The following is a 23,299-nucleotide window of genomic DNA, read 5'->3' as shown; positions in this document are numbered from 1 at the left end:
CCTAAACTAAACAAGAAATACACTCTTGAAAAAGTCTTTTTTTTTTCTAGGAAGAAATCTGTGAGAGTTTATAAGACATATTTTTCAAATATATTTTAACTTCCTTAATTGAATTACATTATATTACATATTAGAAGTCATGTCCCATTGAGTAGATTACTACCTATTTGAAGCTGGTAGCTGCACTTTATTATAGAAGCCTAGACTATCAGAGCTATAAAAGATTATAGTAATTATCTAATCAATCCCTTTATGTCATCCATGACAGTACTCAGTGTATTGGAACAATACAAACAAGGTTTAGTTTACTTAGGATCTGATATTCACTGTTCAACTGGGTAATCCTTTATCAATTCTACAGAAGATAATGAAGTAATTTCTAAAGACACTATATGAACTAACCTCACCATTAGTCACTCTAATTGAGGATGGTGAGAAGTCACATTTTTCCTCTCCACAAACCCATAGACATTTCTATGTGGGTGTGTGCTATGTCAGTTCAATCTAGGCACCAGAGAACCACACTCAGGTTATCTGGCAAAGTGTCAGGCTTTATAAAAACACAAGAAGTTTATATATGAATCATTTATTTCTTTAAAATAGAGGAGGAAGATCTGGAGTCATGGGAAGGATGGAAACAGGCAGATTTTGCTGGCAGACAGCCTATTCTCACCTTCTCATGTTTCTTCTTGTATTTGCTGTCAAGTGGCATAGTCAGGCTGTTAACCTGCATTCATCACTGTAGGAGTTGGTCAAGGGAACACCCAGCTGCAGTACCAGAACTAGTAGATTAGGCCACTTCAAACTCTTTTCATAACAGTCACAGAACTGAAGTAGCCAGAGTGAATAGAGGCATGAGCAATGGGCAAAATGTGGATAGTTTAAAAGCAGTGTTGAGACAGTCATTTTGGGTAAGACCTTTTTTTTTCACTTCTAAGTACCACATCTTCATTAGCCAATGGTTGGGAAATCCTGACCACCTTCTGCATGCTAACTCAATGTGTTCAAACCTGTACATTTTAGCATGTTTGCTCAAGTGTAAAAATAGGACAATAGAAATCTCCTGAGGGCCTTAAAGGGAAACCTTATGGTTTAGTAACAATGAAAGTTTGGATTATTTCAGGGAAAACAATTTGTTTTTATTTCTCTAATTTGTGAGATTTTTCTATTTTTATTATCTCTATCAAGATGTCCAAATTTCAGAGGTCGGTGGGGAAATTATTGGTACATGGGGACCAAATGTGACCAGCTCTGGAATACTCTGGACCTGATTTTAGTAGCAGCATTGCCTGGAATAGGACTGGCTTTACTAGTTGGTGTAACAATCCAGACTATCCACTACTGTAAAAAGAAGTCAAAGAAGAATACAAATGATCACCGGTAAGAAATTTCTAAATACCTCTGAGAATGATGGGAAATCTCTTGTGAGATCAGTAAATGATTCAAGAAATAATGGATATCATTTATCATGCATACAGCTGATATATTCTCTTCCATATTCATCAACATTTAATTAAATTAGAACAAAAGTCAGGATAACTAAATACATTTTGTTCAGGATTTGGATACAACAAAAACTGGAAAGCCCCTTCCTCAGATAAAAACCAAGTGAGTCAAGTGTAATTCACTAAAGAATTGTCCTACTTCAGTGCCTTCCTTCCACCAAGGTGCTATTTGTATGCACCACACATACTGTCCTAAGAGTTGAGGCAGGGGAAGGGGGACAGCTGTACCAGTACCTCCTATTTACCCCAACCCCCAGCATCCAATAGGCTTGACTGTAATCTGACTCTGTCTTGGGCAAATCTCGTCACTTCACTGGGCTTCAATTTTCTCAGCTATAGAGATTGCTATAATCTGACCTACACATCTCACAGAGATGGTGAGATTGATACTGAAAACAACAATCATTTACAGACAGCTTATTCTATGTATCAGGCTGAATTATAAATGTTTCATACCTATCGACTCATGTAATCCTCATAAGAACCCTATAAAGTACAGATGAGATTACTAAGGCACAGAGAGATCAAATAACTTGGCTGAGGTTACAGGGCTAAGTCCATACCCAGGCAATCTGACTCCCAGGCTTAAACTCTTAATCCCCATGCTACACTAATGGACTCTAATGAGGTAAAACAGTTCTCTGAAAGCTGTAAAGCCCTGTTGCATTCCTTTTGTTTTTTTTTTGCTTAAAACAAATAGTACCCTTTATATTTTGTACTGCCTCTAAATGATAAAAATATGAAAGGTAAATACCAGTAGGGTAAAATCTCACCAATTTTATATCAGTTAATTCAAATTAGAATCTACTTTGAAGTATCATTCTCCAGTGACAAGAAAATGTTACCCTCTATGCAGTATGAGGATAGTTTGAAATATTACTTTAAAATTGGAAGTGGCTTGCACTGTCAGCCTCACACTTCTAAGAACAGAATTAGGTTGGAAACCTCCTGAGATTTAAAAGAATCATTTTAATTAGAAATCATATCCATAAACAAGTCACCTTTTAAGTATTCTCCATAATTTTCCTACTCCAAAGCTTTCTAGAACACTGGATTTATATTCCAATCCTCTCTCTTCTACTAATTGTCTATGACTTTGAGAGGATCACTTAGCCCCTGTTTCCTCCTTTATAAATGAAGAGGTTGGGTATACATATCCTACTTCTCCATAGCTGTGAGAATCAAATGAAATAATTAATGGAAAATTGCATTGAGAAGCAAAAGCAAAACAAAAAGCTTGATTATAGATTAGAATAGTAGTAGTGTTTATTAGCATTTAGACTTATTTATAGGTTTTTTGGGTAAAGAATTAATCTGCCTTATTTTTCTTCAGTTAAAATATAATTTAGTTTGAGCTCCTTTTTTTCCCTTCTGCCATTCCCTCAATTGTGAATTGACAGAGTGTTTCTATATATACTCTGGAAGATTCCTTAGTGTAGTGGAAAATGTATGGACATAGAGCAGGACAGACTGGGATTCAAATTCCTGCCCTATAAATCATTGACTGTGCGGCCTTGGGGAATTTCCTTAAAATTTCTCAGCCTCAGGTTTCTCATCTGTAAAATGGAGTTAATAATACTTATCTTGCAAGCCTTACTCAAGTAAGATAATGTAATTTTTGTGAAATAAAATGATGTGTGAAATTTACTTTCAATTGCATTAAAAATATAATGGATTAATGGGTGGATAGAAGAATGAGTAAATGGATAGATATATGCAAAAGCAAGTATAGTAAAGTGTTAATGATTAAGTCAAGGTGGTAGATACATGGGCATTCACTATAAAATTCAATTTTGGTGTGTGTTTGAAAATTTTCCTAATAAAATGTTGGGAAAAACCAGATAATGTAAAGTAAAACACTTTGAGCATGGAAAATACTCAACAAATTGTAGCCAATATTATTGCATTCTCTCGGGTACATATAATAATGGAGTCTTAAGATGGGAATATTCATTCTGTGCTGTCAAAAATGAGTTTATTTTAAAAAGTGATTTATAACCAATTAAGCTACTTCTCTATCCTAACTATATATATATATATATATATATATATATATATATATATATATTTTTTTTTTTTTTAATTTACTGTGCCAGAGAACAGAGGAGTTTATCAGGACTCCAACCTCAGCATAATTCTGCACATGCTTTTGATACTGCTATGAGACCTTCTCAACCTGATCAAGGCCAGGTAAACACTGAAATTCATTAGTAAGTTAAACTAAGTTTACAGAAGACACCAAAGAGACAAATGCCTTAGAGAAACAAAAAGAACTTTGGGAGATTAAAGAAGTAGTCAGAGACAACAAAATGAAGTGTGATCAGAAGATCAAATTGTACAAATATGGGATTGTTGATGACAAGTTATTTATCAGTAGAGTACAGGCCAGCCCTGGGGCAAATTACACTGGGAGTGCTCTCTCCTTCTTTTCTCCAGCATTTGTTTCCAGGTAAAATCAAGTTAAAACATATATCAAAGGCATCCTTGGGGAAAGTTAAAACACATATCAAAGGGGAAAAGGAAGCCACTAAAAGAGGGCTAGAAAGATATGGGTAACAGGACACGAATTAGAGCTATGTGTTTTTTTTTTTTTTGAACTAGCTGAAAATCTCTTCTTATCTAACAATATGTTCTCAGTAGCACAGATCCTCTGAAACAGAAGACTTGTGTGGATCTCTTCAATTCAGTGTACCTTAGGAATAGCTCTGAAGTAAGAGGTCTGGGTGTCATACCAAGCCACAAGTATCAGAAGCAGCAGCAATGCTTTTATTGTTTCAAATCAAACAAATCGCTAGTATTTGTTTGACACTGCAGCATCATCTTTTTGTTATGGTATATTAGTCCTAGAATATGTCCAATTATGATCTCTATATTTTAAGGAAGACCTACTTTGAGACTAAAGAACACAAGCCTCTGTATAATTCTACATATATTCCTGATATGGTACCTTCTCAATAGTGTCAAGGCCAGTTAAAATTAAAACTCATGAAAAGGTTAAGATAAAAAGTTGATAGGGCTTCCCTGGTGGTGCAGTGGTTGAGATTCCGCCTGCCGATGCAGGGGACAGGGGTTCGTGCCCCGGTCCGGGAAGATCCCACATGCCGTGGAGCAGCTACGCCCGTGAGCCATGGCCGCTGAGCCTGCGCGTCCGGAGCCTGTGCTCCACAACGGGAGAGGCCACAACAGTGAGAGGCCCGAGTACCACAAGAAAAGAATAAAAATAAAAAGTTGATAAATGGTGGATGAATGAATGACAGTGGTCATATAATTTCTATTATAAGTCAGAACAGTTAAATATTGGGACTTAGAGGATGAAGGATAAGATTTATGTGTTTCTGAATATATCTGTGTCTATCTATCTAAAACATTTTTCAAAAACGAAGTTTAAGGTACTGTGGATGAATATACTATGGTGAGTAATGTTGATGTTATGAAAGGCTAACTCTAGGGCTGTCAAATTGTTTTAGTTGTCAATTGTTCTCCTGAAGTGACCAATTATTTTGTAGATGAATCCTATGAGTTAGAAAAGCAAGCAGGGAGGTGGTGTTTTTCCTCTTCTAAGTATTCACTTATTCTTAGCCTCTGTAGTTACTTTGGCTACCCACCTATTTTCCACATCTCCTTCTCTCCTTTCATCATACCTTTTTAACTTAATACTATACAAGCTGTAATAGTGGATAAAATTCAGGAGGAGGGTCAAATATAATGCACATCGTTTAGGCTATATTCAATAAATGTTACTCTCCCTTTTCCTGGTCTCAGTCTTCCTATGGCTAAATACCTGCTTTGTTCCTGTTACATCTATCCGAATACTTCCACTGTAGACACTTTCTCTTCATTGCTGTGAACATTTCCTAAATTTCCCTTTACTGGGGACGGCACAAGTGAACCAACATGCCTGGTCTCAATCTACCATATCCTTCTCTTCTTGAGGGTTTCCCAGAGTCTAGGGCATTAGGAAGTAGAAGTGGACTTCAGGTTAACAATTTAATAGAGGACTAGGAAACTTTCCAACTGAATTAAACTTTTTTGAAGGATGTCCAGATGCACTGTGCTCTGAGTGTACATTTAAAATATTGACTTTGGCGTGTGATGACTTTTCAGAAGCTAAGGCCCAGATCAGGTTTCCACAGAAGTGAATAACGCTTTTTCATGCAAATTCATCACTATTTTCTTTATTCAGCTAACTCACACGCAGAGAACCAGGAATTAATAAGCAGAGCCTGAGTTCATTCATGAATTGTCAACATTAATCTTTTCTAATTGACTTAACAATTAGATTTGAGTGGGTGGAGGTAAGACTACGTATTTGCTACCTCTTCTTCAGCTCCACCCACTTTTACTTTTAGCACAGAATAGCTTGTGGCTTTCAAAGCTGTTACAATCCTAGCATGAGCATATAATTAGAAGTCCCAATATATTCTGTGAATCTCTGGCAGGAAGGTGAGCTGCATAGTTTAGCCCTGTGAGAATTCACCATTGCTATTGTTGTTTATTTTTAGTTGTTCTGATCATAAATATGTTTTTTTTTAAGTTTATCTGCCTTTAAAACCAAGGTTACCTGGCATGATTCGGCCACATTCAGCCACAGGATATAACATGTTTTAGCTACTTTCACCTGGTGAAAATATACGACAACTATGTCCAGAGGGGGGGAAAAAACACCCCTACATTTGATAGAGACCCAGGAAACTGGCATAGTCTGAAGAGCAAAGAAATAATTACTGGTATGACTTAAAGAGCATATAATAAACCATATAGTGGAGGCAACAAATATTGAGATGTGCTCACTGAAAAGGAAGAATACTTTGACTAAAATTAAGATCTTCTAAATTTGTCATTATAATCACAAACTTAACAAATTGATGGATTTATTGTGTTTTCAAATAGAATGAATTGAAAGCAGGAGGAAATAATGAGCTAAGCTTTAAATTATCAATTTACCAAATCCAGGAGTTTATTCTTCCTAGATAATAAATGAAAATAATATCCAATAATTAAAGTATTCTTTACTGATACCTGAGAATATTATATTATTTAAGTAATTTCTCACTAGAAGTTGTTAATATCATCTTCAAACAGTTAAATGTTATCAAACACTCCACTACAGATAGCACTGTGCAAATTGTGATAATCTCCAGACCGTTGCTACATTTTCAGTCTGCATTATCCTTGGATATGTACATTATTCTACCTTATCAGTAAACAATTAGTCATAGTTTTATGAATATTTGCACAGTTAAAACCTTATGTTGTGTCACTTATCCAATTCATGAAATTAATTTGTCCACGACAACTAGTTATGTAAAGTGAACTGGAAATCAGCAAGGTAGAAATAATATCTTTTACTGAGATTAGTTTTTTTCAACAGTCCAGTATTCTGCTTAGGAAAATAATATTAATTGGTTAGAAACACTAAAGGAATCTTAGTAATTGGAAGGGGAATATTATTTTGCAGCTTTTTTAACCTTTATTTTATTTTATTTTTTTACTTTTTATTTTTATACAATTTTTAAAGGTTACTTTCCATTTACAGTTATTGCAAAATATTGGCTATATTCCTCGTGTTGTACAATACATCCTTGAGCCTATCTGACACCCAACAGTTTATTCCTCCCACTCCCCTGCCCCTATATTGCCCTTCCACCTCTCTCTCCCCTCACTGGTAACCACTAGTTGTATTCTCTATATCTGTGAGTTTGCTTCTTTTATGTTATATTCACTAGTTTGTTGTACTTTTTAGATTCCACATATAAGTGATATCATACAGTATTTATCTTTCCCTGACTTATTTCACTAAGCATAATACCCTCCAAATGCATCCATGCTGCTGCAAATGGCAAAAAATCATTCTTTTTTATGTCTGAGTAGTATTCCATTGTATATCTATACCACATCTTCTTCATCCATTCATCTGTTGATAGACACTTCGGTTGTTTCCATGTTTTGGTTATTGTAAATAATGCTGCTATGAACATTGAGGTGTATGCACCTTTTTGAATCAGTGTTTCAAAGAAAAATATGTTCTGACTAAACTCCTAAGATTCCTTAATCTTTGTTCCTATTTTTGTCATTTTATTTAAGATTATCATGCACCCAAATTTTCTGGAATTTTTAAAAATATGTTTTCAAAAACAATAAAATATCCACGCCACAGGGGAAAGTCACTGGATGAAATTCTCCATATTTACCAACAGATGGCAGTGATTAACCATTAAGTGTATCTTCCTAGGCCGTTCTGGTTTGCTGAGGAAGAGCCTCCTCTGTAAAAATTCAAAAGCAGAAAACCTGTAGTTAAGCACTCAGGACCAAATCATTGAGAGGACTTACCATCAGTATCAAATTATGGCGATTCTGATAAAATCTTAACTGATTTGTGTCACACTAACAGCATTGTAAAGCAAGCATCAATCAAGTGGAAAATAGAAAACTGTAATGCTGAAGGATCACAACTATCCTTTTTCTAAAGTATACATATATGATGGAAATACGTATGCCAAAATATTAACAATACTTTTCTTTAGGTGGGAAACTATAGGTTAATTTTCCTTAATATATAAAAATTGTTCATAACCGTGAAGTAAAAGATCAACAATTCAATAAAAGAATGGACAAATTAGATGAACTGACAGTTCATTGAAAAGGAAATTCGAATAGCTCTTAAACATATAAAAATATGTTAACCTTCCTTCATTATTATGAGAGAAACATGACTATAATTATACTGAAATACCATTTTTTGCCTATCATTTTAGTAAAGATCCAAAAGTTTGACAATATATTCTATTAGAAATTCTTTCTCTGAAGAAAATGGCTGGTGGAAAGGCAGTTTGGCAATTACAAATGCATATATCATTTGACCTAGCAATATCACTTGGGGGAGTGAATATCCTGCAGATATATTTCCATAAGTGCAGACAGATATGTTTATAAGATTTTTATTGCCGCATGGATTACAGTAGGAATGGATTGGAAACCACACAAATGCCTATCAAGAGAGGCTAGTTAAATAATCTATACTACATCCATACAATGGAACGCTATGGGACTTTACAAAAGACCAAGTGGGTTATCTCTGTACTGATATGAAAAGATCTCCAAGGAAGGTATAGTGAAAAAAAAAAGGTGCAAAAAAGTGTGTATGGTGTGCTTCCTTTTGTATAAGAAAGAGGAAGAAGTAAGGATATATATTCATGTTGCTTATATTTATATAAAAAAAACCTTTGGATTAATACACAAGCAACTATAAAAATGATTACTGCTTAGGGGGTTGGGGGTGGAGACTGAATTGTTGGAGTTCAGGGGTGAGAAAAAGAAATTCATTGTTTAAATTATTACTCATTCAAAAATTTTCAAAGTATTTTGTTTTAATAATGGAAAAAATAAAACCTTAGTTAGTTATGTTAATTAGTTACAACTGTTAGTAATATTGTGCCATTATTATTTTCCTGATTTTGATAATGTACTATAGTTATATAAAATATAAACATTAGAGGAAGCTGAGTCAAGGTAATATAGGAACTCACTGTGCAATTTTTGCAACATGTCTGTAAGTCTAAAATCATTTCAAACTAAAAAGTTTGTAAAAATAGACATTGGTTGAAAGTCTCTTTGGTCCAAAGTCCTGCTGGAATGTGTAGAAAGACAGATGGACATCATTATGTCTGGTATCCAGGGATATGATAAAGATCCATGAAACAATGGACAAGTCTAGGTCAGGTTCCTTTGCTATACCCTCTTTTTATTTATTTTAATAAATTTATTTATGTTATTTATTTATTTTTGGCTGCATTGGGTCTTCGTTGCTGCACGCGGGCTTTCTCTAGTTGCGGTGAACGGGGGTTACTCTTCATTGCGGTGCTCGGGCTTCTCATGGCAGTGGCTTATCTTGTTGAGGAGCACGGGCTCTAGGTGTGCGGGCTTCAGTAGTTGTGGCACCTGGGCTCAGTAGTTGTGGCTTGCGAGCTATAGAGTGCAGGCTCAGTAGTTGTGGCACACAGGCTTAGTTGCTCTGCAGCATGTGGGATCTTCCCAGACCAGGGTTCAAACCCATGTCCCCTGCATTGGCAGGCAGATTCTTAACCACTGCACCACCAGGGAAACCATGCTATACCCTCTTGCCGGAAGATGTTTCTCCCTTAGTAACATATCTTATTTTGCAACTATATTCTGATTTGGGTGATATTTTTTAAATATTTTTTTTAATAGAAGGAAAATGTATGTACATATTGTTCATGATATGTGTCTTAAAGCATGTGCAGGGAATGTAAGTGGAAGAAAGATTATTTTTCTTTTGCCTAGTTCTGAAATTCAGAACCAAAACCAATGGTAGAGATTATGGTAGACAAACTTCAATTCAATGTAATATATCTATTTTCTAACAGTTGGAGCAATCAAATAACTAAACAGATTGGTCCAGTGAGGGGTGCACTTCTCAAAACTGGAAATATTCCAAAGAGGGTAGGATGAGACAGGAGTGACATCTTCAGGTAGAAAAGTAGACTAGATAACAGATAAGATTCTATGATAGTCACTGCTAAAATTCTGTATCCTTTCTGGCATATCATACTTTAAATTTGCTTCACTGTCCTTCATATTTGAAGAATCAAAGGAGCTTTTGTTTATTGCTATCCTTCAACTCTGTGTTTTCAGTATGTTAAATGCCAAGGTTATTGTTTGAAGCCCATTTTCTAATAAGTAATACTTAGCTCATTGAAGCTTATCTGCTGAGTTCTACCCACTCACCCAGTCTTGCGAGATCTCCACACAGATTATCCTTGTCAGCTTGGCAGTTCATTTTCAGGAAGGTCAGCATCAGATGTTAGTATGGAAGAAATTTTAGAGACCATCTATTCAATGACAGACACTTTAAAGGCCTTTGGTGTGGAAACTTGTAAAAGTTTTTTGAAAGTTTAAATAAGTTATAACCATTTCAACCCCCTTACTCGAAATGCTCAAAAAACCCTAGTTGATTTTGTCAGTCATAATTTTCCTTTATAGAAATCATGATTGCTTTTACATAATAAGTTATGTTTTCTTAAGCATCTGATGATATTGCTGTTAATTTTCCACCTCACCCACAATGTAAGAATAATAATTATTGGTCTATAGTTCTCAGGATTCTTATGGATTGGAGTCAGCATAGTGGCCATTTATAACAAAATGTAATACTTTGTGGTCATCTGTTCCACAATTTCAATTTTGAGTTTCTTCAAACTGTTCAAGAGATGCTCTCCAGCCCTTATGATTCTCCTGCACCTAGTATATTGACTAAGACTTGACAAGTGATTCTGAATAAATCTTTCTGCAATGACAAAACTTTTCTATAGATTAGTGCTGTCCAATGTGTCAGCAACTAGTCACATGTGGCTATAGTGGACTTGAAATTCGACTAGTAAGACTAAATAGTAGGTTTATTTTATTTTAATTGATTTAAATTTAGATAACCAAATCTGACTAGTGGCTACCATATTGGATAGAACAGGTATAGACCACCATACACATTTAAAATAACTTTTCTCTGACACCTTTGATTCTTTTTAATCTACATTTTATTAATATATTTATTTGGCTGCATTGGGCCTTAGTTGCGGTGAGTGGGCTCTTTGTTGCAGCGTGCCAGCTTCTCTCTAGTTGTGGCATGTGGACTCCAGAGCACACGGGCTCAGTAGTTGCAGCACATGGGCTTAGTTGCCCTGTGGAATGTGGGATCTTAGTTCCCCGACCGGGGATCAAACTCGTGTCCCCTGCACTGGAAGGCAGATTCTTAACGACTGGACCAGCAGGGAAGTCCCCTTTGATTTACTAAACACTTTCAGGAAAGCTTTATTCTTAATTTTCCTCAATAAAATCCAATGAAAATAATTCATGTAGTGTCTTCTCTAATCTTACTGTTAATTCTAAAACTAGCTTTTTTGTCTGTTCTCTCATTTCCCTCTTTGGGTTATGGTGTAAAAATACCTGAGCTTGGAATCATATGATCAGAGCCTGATAAATAGTTCTGTGATCTTTTTACATATAGAATTTATACAATCTGAATCTGTTGAATAATGGTAATCAAGCAGTTCAAAAGATTTTTTTTTCCCAATCAACTATCCATTCAGTATCATTAAGACTTTACTGTGATTAAGGTACTCTGGGATATAAGTAAGGTAATGGAGTAGAAAAGAACTAGCATTTATTGAACACTTCCCATACACAAGGCATTTTTTTTTTTTTTTTTTTTTGTGGTACGCGGGCCTCTCACTGTTGTGGCTTCTCCCGTTGCGGAGCACAGGCTCCGGATGCGCAGGCTCAGCGGCCATGGCTCACGGGCCCAGCCACTCCGCGGCATGTGGGATCTTCCCGGACCGGGGCACGAACCCATGTCCCCTGCATTGGCAGGCGGACTCTCAACCACTGCGCCACCAGGGAAGCCCCACCCCTATTTTTAATAATGAGGAAATCAGCAATAAGATAGGTTAATTGACTGTACATTTTTTCTGGGTTTTTCGGTACATTTAAAATGCATACCTCTCAAAATAAAACAAGGCTTCATTTTTTTTAAAGCTCTAGACCTTTTAAATTTTCTGGAAATTTATAACCCTTACTCTATAATTGTAAAGAGAAAACAGACTACCACAGAATTCTAATAGTTTCTAATTTGTTTATCTAAAAAATACTGACTCTGTGAATGGTCTCTGGTATGTTTTAAGCATATTCTACCATTTAATATCTCTTTGGAAATATTTTTTTACCTTTCTTGAATGTAAAAAATGTAGTATGTAAAAAGATATTTGGGGCAGAGTTTCAAGATGGCGGAGGAGTAAGACATGGAGATCACCTTCCTCCCCACAAATACATCAAAAATGTCATGAAGAACCTAGGGGTAAAACGGGAATAAAGACACAGACCTACTTGAGAATGGACTTGAGGATATGGGGAGGGGGAAGGGTAAGCTGTGACAAAGCGAAAGAGAGGCATGGACATATATACACTACCAAACGTAAGGTAGATAGATAGTGGGAAGCAGCCGCAGAGCACGGGGAGATCAGCTCGGTGCTTTGTGACCGCCTGGAGGGGTGGGATGGGGAGGGTGGGAGGGAGGGAGATGCATGAGGGAAGGGATGTGGGAACAGATGTATATGTATGACTGATTCACTTTGTTATAAAGCAGAAACTAATAAAAAATAAAAAAATATAAAATACATCCACATGTGGAACAACTCCTACAGAACGGCTACTGAACGCAGGCAGAAGACCTCAGACTTCGAAAAGGCAAGAAATTCCCCACGTACCTGCGTAGGGCAAAAGAAAAAAAGAAAAAACAGAGACAAAAGAATAGGGACAGGACCTGCAACTCTGGGAGGGAGCTGTGACGGAGGACAAGCTTCCACACACTAGGAAGCCCCTTCACTGGTAAAGATGGTGGGTGGGTGGAGGGGAAGCTTTGGGGCCACGGTGGAGAGCACAGCAACAGGGGTGTACAGGGCAAAGTGGAGAGATTCCCGCACAAAGGATCAGTGTCGACCAGCTCTCACCAGCCTGAGAGGTTTGTCTGCTCACCCACCGGGGCAGGTGGTGGCTGGGAGCTGAGGCTTGGGCTTCAGAGGTCAGATCCCAGGCAGAGGACTGGGGATGGATGCGTGAGGCACAGCCTGAAGGGGGCTAGTGTGCCACAGTTAGCCAGGAGGGCGTCTGGGTAAAAGTCTGGACCAGCCTAAGAGGCAAGAGACCATTGTTTTGGGGTGCACGAGGAGAGGAGATTCAGAGCACTGCCTAAATGAGCTCCAGAGATGGGCACGAGCTGCGGCTATCAGCACAGACACCAGAGATGGGCATGAGATGCTAAGGCTGCTGCTGCAGCCACCAAGAAACCTGTGTACAAGCACAGGTCACTATCCATACCTCCCCTCCAGGGAGGGGACCTAATGAAACTTAAAGCCTTGTGCACAGCAAAGGAAACCATAAACAATACCAAAAGACAACCCTCAGAATGGGAGAAAATATTTGCAAGTGCAGCAACTGACAATGGATTAATCTCCAAAGTATACAGGCAGCTCATACAGCTCAAAATAAAAAAAACAAAAAACCCAATCCAAAAATGGGCAAGAGACCTAAATAGACATTTCTCCAAAGAAGATATACAGATTGCCAACAAACACATGAAAGGATTCTCAACATCACTAATCATTAGAGAAATGCAAATCAAAAGCACAATGAGATATCACCTCACACCGGTCAGAATGGCCATCATCAAAAAATCTAGAAACAATAAATGCTGGAGAGGGTGTGGAGAAAAACGAACCCTCTTGCACTGCTGGTGGGAATGTAAACTGATACAGCCACTATGGCTAACAGTATGGAGGTTTCTTAAAAAACTAAAAATTGAACTATCATACCACCCAGCCATCCCACTACTGGGCGTATAACCTGAGAAAACCATAATTCAAAAAGAGTCATGTATCACAATGTTTATTGCAGCTCTATTTACAATAGACAGGACATGGAAGCAACCTAAGTGTCCATCGACAGAAGAATGGATAAAGAAGATGTAGCACACATAAAAAGAAACGAAATTGAGTTATTTGCAGTGGGGTGGATGGACCTAGAGGCTGTCATATAGATTTAAGTAAGTCAGAAAGAGAAACCAAGTACTGTATGCTAACACATATATATGGAATCTAAAAAAAAAAAAAATCAAAGTTTCTGAAGAACCTAAGGGCAGGGCAGAAATAAAGAAAAAGATGTAGAGAATGGACCTGAGGACACGGGGTATGGGAAGGGTAAGCTGAGGCGAAGTGAGAGAGTGGCATAGACATACATACACTACCAAATGTAAAATAGATAGCTAGTGGGAAGCAACCACATAGCACAGGGAGATCAGATTGGTGCTTTGTGTCCACCTAGAGGGGTGGGATATGGAGGGTGGCAGAGATATGGAAGAGGGAGGAGATATGGTGATATATGTTTATGTATACCTGATTCACTTTTTTATGCAGCAGCATCTAACACAATAATGTAAAACAATTATATTCCAATAATGATGTTAAAAAATAAGTAAGAAGATATTTGGCCATAACACACACGTGAAAATGCAAAATAAATATGCTTTGATCCAGTGGGTATATGGTGCTCTCTTTTTCATACTTTCCATAAAATAATTAAATTTAAAATTTTCAGGCTAGTGTGGGTTTGAAGATAGTTTTACATGTCTATGAGTTGGGTGACATGTGGGGAAATGGAAAGATTTAAGGAGACGTTTGGGAAGAAGTGTGTATGTGTGTGTGTGTGTCTTTTATTGTAAGAAATAAAAATAGTTACAATTATAAAAGGGAATGTCTAAATGAAAATAATTGTTAATATAAATTAGCCACAGCCTTTTCATGCAGAGATAGGTTTCTCAAACGTGTTTGTACATGCAAAATAGTATATTTCAAAATCGAGATATTATAAAATATTGGGAGGAAATATCTTCATTACTTTTACACTTGGATTGCAAATTTCTTAATAACTAGGATGTGACAAAATTCATCTTGATATTCCTGTATGCTTATAATGAGTGTTATGTACCACATGAATGCTCAATTAATTTTATTTAATGATGATGAAGAACAGATATTTAGTAAACAGTGCCACCTTTTACTTCTCACTTCTAACTCTCATACATATTAAAGCAAAGCATTATTTATATCAATGTTTGCCAAATTGGTCACAATATTTTTGGATTTTTTATTTCAGAGTATAGAACAAATTGTTGATCATGCAGTTAATTAGCTCACCCAAGCAGCAATATAATTTAACCATTAGGCTGATCAAAATAACCATACCAAATTATTTCAAGCTCCAGGGATTTTAGTCATATCGGCCAAACACAGAAACTGTGAAGCTTCATTTCTGTTAGCTGTGCTAAAATGTTCTGTCTTTGAAAGTTTCTATCTCTGGTTCTATGGGCATGATATCTCAGAAAACTTCCTGCTAAGGGGGTCCTTCATGGAAGCAAACAAAATTTTGATGTGACATTTTGTTGTATCAAAAGGTCTTCATCCAGGTTTCAGCACTGAAACTTGCTGAACTCTGAATATGTGTGGAACAGTTTTTGGCTTCCCCACAGTCCAAGGCTTAAATGTAATCACAGATTTCCTGATAGCTGCATAGCACCCAAAAAGGGAGCCACTTTGTGTAACTATTGCTTCAAAATCTCAGATAAAAGTTCTCCATGAAATTAATGCTAATGACCACTTGGATCATACATGGAGTTTTCAGACATCAGGCACAGCAAGATATCTGTAACATGAGACTATGAATGCTACTTGGCAAGATTTAATATTCAATTGGCATGTAGTGCTCTAATATGGATGTTGCACAGTTGGAGCCAGACAGCCGCTAACTATACAGCATGGTCAGAATAGTTAATAGCGGCATTCAATAAGTGAATGCTCACAGAAAGTAACCTCTTATCTCTTTTTAATCATTTCCTTGCTGATTTATTCCCATACCAATCTATTACTGAACTGAAAAGTATGATTGTCAAACTCTTTTTTAGAAATGTAAAAACTTAAAAATATGAGCATTTATGTATTAATGCTTAAAAATGTTCTTTTATTGAATTACAAATAAATATAATGTCCAGTTGCAGTCTTTACAGTTATTGCAGAATGGTCTTAATACAATTATTTTGAAACATATTTATTCTGAAATTATGGTTATAAAACAGCTACACTTCGCCAATAGTGTGCTTCTATTTGTCATCATGAGCTAAGGACAAAATACTCTAGCCTGTAAGATAGATACATAAAATTAGAAATAGCAGAAATAAAATTTAGAAATAACAAAAATAAAGGATTTTTTCTCTCACCAGGAAAATTCTATTCTAAAACCAATGTCCATATCCAATAGTATCTGTCCTGTTTGAATAAGATATAGTCATCTGATATAAAAATAAATTAATAATAGTAATAATACTAAAAACTCATGATTATCTACAGATGGTTCATCCACACATGTTGGTGTATAACCTGGCTGGATAAAGATGATGGTCTTATTTTTCAAGGAACTCAATCCAGTTTGCATTATTCTCCTAATAGGCATGATAACTGGGTTAAGGCTAATCACTAGGAAATGTGCTATAAGAGAACTACCAACATTAATGACAGAATATCTTAGGTAATACCCACTAAAAGATATACTAGATGTTAGAACAAATACTCTGCTATTTAATACAATTAATAAAGAAATGGAACTTATTCAGTTAGCAGTCGTATTTTATTGTCTTATCACTAGACCCTGTCATTCTTTCAAAAGAGACACAAGTTCAAAATTCGACTATAAAATAATGAAGCCAGTTCTCATAAGCTAAAGAAAAAATCTGAAGTTAATGATTTTAGTGCTTTTCTATGTATGGGAAGATGCAAGAATCTACGGTCAGTGAAATTCTTCCTTACATGTGCATCTTAACTATTGAGGGGCCCCGCATATCCAAAACACAGAATGCTTCCTGTTTTTCCATCCTGAATTCCCCTCAGGCCACACTGCAGTGGGCTGCAACTTAATCCTGGTAGAACTGGAAGGGCAGGCAACATTCTTTGTTTACCCTGTGTATTTATTTATTTATTTTTATTTGCAATGTATATTTCTTTTATTGGGAGGTAAATAGTCACCTCATCTAATATTTATTTTTAACATCTTTATTGGAGTATAATTGCTTTACAATGTGTTGTGTTATTTTCTGCTGTATAACAAAGTGAATCAGCTATATGTACACATATATCCCCATATCCCCTTCCTCTTGCGTCTCCCTCCCACCCGCCCTATCCCACGCCTCTAGGTGGTCACAAAGCACCGAGCTGATCACCCCGTGTGATGCAGCTGCTTCCCACTAGCTATCTATTTTACTTTTGGTAGTGTATATATGTCAATGCTAGTTCTTGCAGAGGTATGGCATCGTGCTTATTTTTTAATTAATTTTATTTATTTTTGGTTGCGTTGGGTCTTTGTTGCTGTGCGTGGGCTTCTTCTAGTTGCGGCGAGCGGGGGCTACTCTTTGTTGTGGTTTGCAGGCTTCTCATTGCGGTGGCTTCTCTTGGTGCAGAGCACAGACTCTAGGCGATCAGGCTTCAGTAGTTGTGGTGTGCAGGCTCAGTAGTTGTGGTGCACAGGCTTAGTTGCTCCATGGCATGTAGGATCTTACCAGACCAGGGACGGAACCTGTGTCCCCTGCATTGGCAGGTGGATTCTTAACCACTGTACCACCAGGGAAGTCCCTGGTATTATAATACATTTAGCAAATTTCCATTATTGAAAAAAAGTTACACGAACTCAGTGTTGTCCCTATAAAAAGGTAAGACATATAGTCGCTCTATTAGGTGTAGTGCTAATGGAGAAAACTGTGAGTAACATGAGTCATACTGTCTCAGGATTTAAATTACAACCATTGTAAAATGTATACCTTTGGCAAATGCATTCACTCTTTCTGGTCTACAATACCTCAGGATACTGTTTTGTGGTACTAAATAGAAACCAAAGAGGTGACTGCATTTTAATGTAGCTTCCAACACACTCATATAAATGTGTGTTTGTTTGTGTGTGCATGTATGTGTATGTGTTTCTTAGATCAAAAGTAAGAAAAATTTTACTCAAAACTTTAAAATACTTAATTTCATTAGACTTCGGTGCTTCTGGCTAGAGAGAATTTAAACACAACCTAGGATGTTGCTATTTAACATGAATTTTTAAATGAGATTAAGGCCCTATTATGCTAGTTTCAAGGCCCATTTTAAAGACTGTATGATGTGTTAATATGGACTTGATCTTTTTTAAGTTGTAATCTCAATGAGTTGTTTTAACTTCGTTTATACATAACTTATATATATTTAGGGATGTGTTTTTTTGTTTTGTTTTTGGTTTTTTGGGGGGGTTTTTTGTCATGGGTATGAAACTTTTCTGAGTTTCACAGGCCAGTCTAGCAAGTTAAAAACTCATTCACAACTGATCCAAAAGAACTCTAGCAGGGCCTAGAGTCACTGTTTTTGGTGGACAAGACTATTATTATTTATTTTTTTATTTTTTTATTAGTTTCTGCTTTATAACAAAGTGAATCAGTCATACATATACATCTGTTCCCACATCTCTTACCTCATGCATCTCCCTCCCTCCCACCCTCCCCATCCCACCCCTCCAGGCGGTCACAAAGCACAGAGCTGATCTCCCTGTGCTCTGCGGCTGCTTCCCACTAGCTATCTAACTTACATTTGGTAGTGAATATAGTACATGCCTCTCTCTCGCTTTGTCACAGCTTACCCTTCCCCCTCCCCATATCCTCAAATCCATTCTCAAGTAGGTCTCTGTCTTTATTCCTGTTTTACCCCTAGGAACTTCATGACTTTTTTTTCTTAAATACCATATAAATGTGTTAGCATACGGTATTTGTCTCTCTCTATCTGACTTACTTCACTCTGTATGACAGACTCTAGGTCTATCCACCTCATTACAAATAGCTCAATTTCGTTTCTTTCTATGGCTGAGTAATATTCCATTGTATATATGTGCCACATCTTCTTTATCCATTCATCCGATGATGGACACTTAGGTTGTTTCCATCTCCAGGCTATTGTGAATACAGCTGCAATGAACATTTTGGTACATGTTTTTTTTTTTGAATTATGGTTTTCTCAGGGTATATGCCTAGTAGTGGGATTGCTGGGTCATATGGTAGTTCTATTTTTAGTTTTTTAAGGAACCTCCATACTGTTCTCCATAGTGGCTGTGCCAATTCACATTCCCACCAGCAGTGCAAGAGTGTTCCCTTTTCTCCACACCCTCTCCAACATTTATTGTTTCTAGATTTTTTGATGATGACCATTCTGACTGGTGTGAGATGATATCTCATTTTTGTTCTGATTTGCGTTTCTCTAATGATTAATGATGTTGAGCATTCTTTCATGTGTTTGTTGGCAGTCTGTATATCTTCTGTGGAGAAATGTCTATTTAGGTCTTCTGCCCATTTATGGATTGGGTTGTTTATTTTTTGCTATTGAGCTGCATGAGCTGCTTATAAATTTTTGAGATTAATCCTTTGTCCGTTGCTTCATTTGCAAATATTTTCTCCCATTCTGAGGGTTGTCTTTTGGTCTTGTTTATGGTTTCCTTTGCTGTGCAAGAGCTTTTAAGTTTCATTAGGTTCCATTTGTTTATTTTTGTTTTTATTTCCATTTCTCTAGGAGGTGGGTCCAAAAGGATCTTGCTGTGATTTATGTCATAGAGTGTTCTCCCTATGTTTTCCTCTAAGAGTTTGATAGTTTCTTGCCTTACATTTAGGTCTTTAATCCACTTTGAGTTTATTTTTGTATATGGTGTTAGGGAGTGATCTAATCTCATACTTTTACATGTCCCTGTCCAGTTTTCCCAACATAACTTATTGAACAGGCTGTCCTTTCTCCACTGTACATTCCTGCCTCCTTTATCAAAGATAAGGTGACCATATGTGCGTGAGTTTATCTCTGGGCTTTCTGTGCTGTTCCATTGATCTGTCTTTCTGTTTTTGTGCCAGTACCACACTGTCTAGATTACTGTAGCTTTGTAGAATAGTCTAAAATCAGGGAGCCTGATTCCTCCAGCTCCGTTTTTTGTTCTCAAGATTGCTTTGACTATTTGGGGTCTTTTGTTTTTCCAAACAAATTTTGAAATTTTTTGTTCTAGTTCTGTGAAAAATGCCAGTGGAAGTTGGATAGGGATTGCATTGAATCTGTAGATTGCTTTGGGTAGTAGAGTCATTTTCACAATATTGATTCTTCCAATCCAGGAGCATGGTATATCTCTCCATCTATTTGTACCATCTTTAATTTCTTTCATCAGTGTCTTATAATTTTCTGCATACAGGTCTTTTGTCTCCTTAGGTAGGTTTATTCCTAGATATTTTATTCTTTTTGTTGCAATGGTAAATGGGAGTGTTTTCTTGATTTCACTTTCAGATTTTTCAACTTTATTGTACAGGAATGACGGAGATTTCTGTGCATTAATTTTGTATCATGTTACTTTACCAAATTCATTGATTAGCTCTAGTAGTTTTCTGGTAGCATCTTTCGGATTCTCTATGTATAGTATCATGTCATCTGCAAACAGTGACAGCTTTAATTCTTCTTTTCCAATTTGGATTCCATTTATTTCCTTTTCTTCTCTGATGGCTGTGGCTAAAACTTCCAAAACTATGTTGAATAAGAGTGGTGAGAGTGGGCACCCTTGTCTTGTTCCTGATCTCAGTGGGAATGGTTTCAGTTTTTCACCATTGAGGAGGATGTTGGCTGTGGGTTTGCCATATATGGCCTTTATTATGTTGAGGAAAGTTCCCTCTAAGTCTGCTTTCTGCAGGGTTTTTATCATAAATGTGTGTTGAATTTTGTCAAAAGCTTTCTCTGCATCTATTGAGATGATCATATGGTATTTCTCCTTCAATTTGTTAATATGGTGTATCACGGTGTTTGATTTGCATATATTGAAGAATCTTTGCATTCCTGGAATAAACCCCACCTGATCATGGTGTATGATACTTTTAATGTGTTGTTGGATTCTGTTTGCTAGTATTTTGTTGAGGATTTTCTCCATCTATGTTCATCAGTGATATTGGCCTGTAGTTTTCTTTCTTTGTGAAATCCTTGCCTGGTTTTGGAATCAAGGTGATGGTGGCCTCGTAGAATGAGTTTGGGAGTGTTCCTCCCTCTGCTATATATTGGAAGATTTTGAGAAGGATAGGTGTTAGCTCTTCTCTAAATGTTTGATAGAATTCGCCTGTGAAGCCATCTGGTCCTGGGCTTTTGTTTGTTGGAAGATTTTTTATCACAGTTTCAATTTCAGTGCTTGTGATTGGTCTGTTCATATTTTCTCTTTCTTCCTGATTCAGTCTTGTTAGGTTGTGCATTTTTAGAATTTGTTCATTTCTTTCAAGTTGTCCATTTTATTAGCATAGATTTGCTTGTAGTAATCTCTCATGATCTTTTGTATTTCTGCAGTGTCAGTTGTTACTTCTCCTTTTTCATGTCTAATTCTATTGATTTGAGTCTTCTCCCTTTTTTTCTTGATGAGTCTGGCTAATGGTTTATCAATTTTGTTTACCTTCTCAAAGAACCAGCTTTTAGCTTTATTGATCTATGCTATCGTTTCCTTCATTTCTTTTTCATTTATTTCTGATCTGATCTTTATGATTTCTTTCCTTCTGCTAACTTTGGGGGACTTTTGTTCTTCTTTCTCTAATTGCTTTAGGTGCAGGTTCAGGTTGTTTACTCGAGATACTTCCTGTTTCTTAAGGTGGGATTGTATTGCTATAAAATTCCCCCTTACATCTGCTATTGCTGCATCCCATAGGATTTGGTTCATCGTGTCTCCATTGTAATTTGTTTCTAGGTATTTTTAAATTTCCTCTTTGATTTCTTCAGTGATCACTTCGTTATTAAGTAGTGTATTGTTTAGCCTCCCTGTGTTTGAATTTTTTACAGATCTTTTCTGGTAATTGTTATCTAGTCTCATAGCATTGCTGTCAGAAAAGATACTTGATACAATTTCGATTTTCTTAAATTTACCAAGGCTTGATTGGTGACCCAAGATATGATCTATCCTTGAGAATGTTCCATGAGCACTTGAGAAAAATGTGTATTCTGTTGTTTTTGTATGGATATTTATAGGACTATAAATATCAATTAAGTCCATCTTGTTTAATGTATCATTTAAAGCTTGTGTTTGCTTATTTATTTTCATTTTGGGTGATCTGTCCATTGGTGAAAGTTGGGTTTTGAAGTCCCCTACTATGAGTGTGTTACTGTTGATTTCACGTTTTATGGCTGTTACTACTTGCCTTATGTATTGAGGTGCTCCTATATTGGGTGCATAAATATTTACAATTGTTAAATCTTCTTCTTGTGTCAAACACTTGATCATTATGTAGTGTCCTTCTTTGTCTCTTCTCATAGTCTTTATTTTAAAGTCTATTTTGTCTGATATGAGAATTGCTACTCCAGCTTTCTTTTGATTTCCATTTGCATGGAATATCTTTTTCCGTGTCCTTGCTTTCAATCTGTATGTGTCTCTAGGTCTGATGTGGGTTCTTGTAGACAGCATATATATGGTTTTTGTTTTTGTATCCATTCAGCGAATCTGTGTCTTTTGGTGGGAGCATTTAGTCCATTTACGTTTATGGTAATTATCGATATGTATGTTCCTTTTTCTGTTTTCTTAATTGTTTTGGGTGCGTTATTGTAGGTCTTTTCCTTCTGTTGTGTTTCTTGCCTAGAGAAGTTCCTTTTGCATTTGTTGTAAAGCTGTTTTGGTGGTGCTGAACTCTCTCAGCTTTTGCTTGTCTGTAAAAATTTTAATTTCTCCATCAAATCTGAATGAGATGTTTGCTGGGTAGAGTAATCTTGGTTTTAGGTTTTTCTCCTTCATCACTTTAAATATGTCCTGCCACTCCCTTCTGGCTTGTAGAGTTTCTGCTGAAAGATCAGCTGTTAACCTGATGTGGATTCCCTTGTTTGTTATTTATTTCTTTTCCCTTGCTGCTTTTAATATTTGTTCTTTGTATTTAATTTTTGATAGTTTGATTAATATGTGGCTTGGCGTGTTTCTCCTTGGATTTATCCTGTATAGGAATCTCTGTGCTTCCTGGACTTCATTAACTATTTCCTTTCCCATATTAGGGAAGTTTTCAACTATAATCTCTTTAAATATTTTCTCAGTCCCTTTCTTTTTCTCTTCTCCTTCTGGAACCTCTATAATTCAAATGTTGTTGCATTTAATGTTGTCCCAGAGGTCTCTGAGACTGTCCTCTGTTC

General features: G+C 36.5%; 1 pseudogene across 1 annotated transcript in view; it reads left to right on the top strand.

Moving 5' to 3' along the window:
- Positions 1-1,228: 1,228 nt before the first annotated feature.
- LOC308608826 (V-type proton ATPase subunit B, brain isoform-like) overlaps positions 1,229-23,299 on the top strand; it is a 42,007-nt pseudogene continuing 19,936 nt past the window's right edge. The window contains exon 1 of the transcript in view: positions 1,229-1,380. The product of the transcript in view is annotated as a V-type proton ATPase subunit B, brain isoform-like (transcript). The remainder of the gene's footprint in view (positions 1,381-23,299) is intronic.

This window comes from Mesoplodon bidens (assembly GCF_964165515.1).
Source record: "Mesoplodon bidens genome assembly, chromosome: X".
Lineage (NCBI taxonomy): Eukaryota > Metazoa > Chordata > Mammalia > Artiodactyla > Ziphiidae > Mesoplodon > Mesoplodon bidens.
This window is presented reverse-complemented; position numbering and strand designations above follow the sequence as displayed.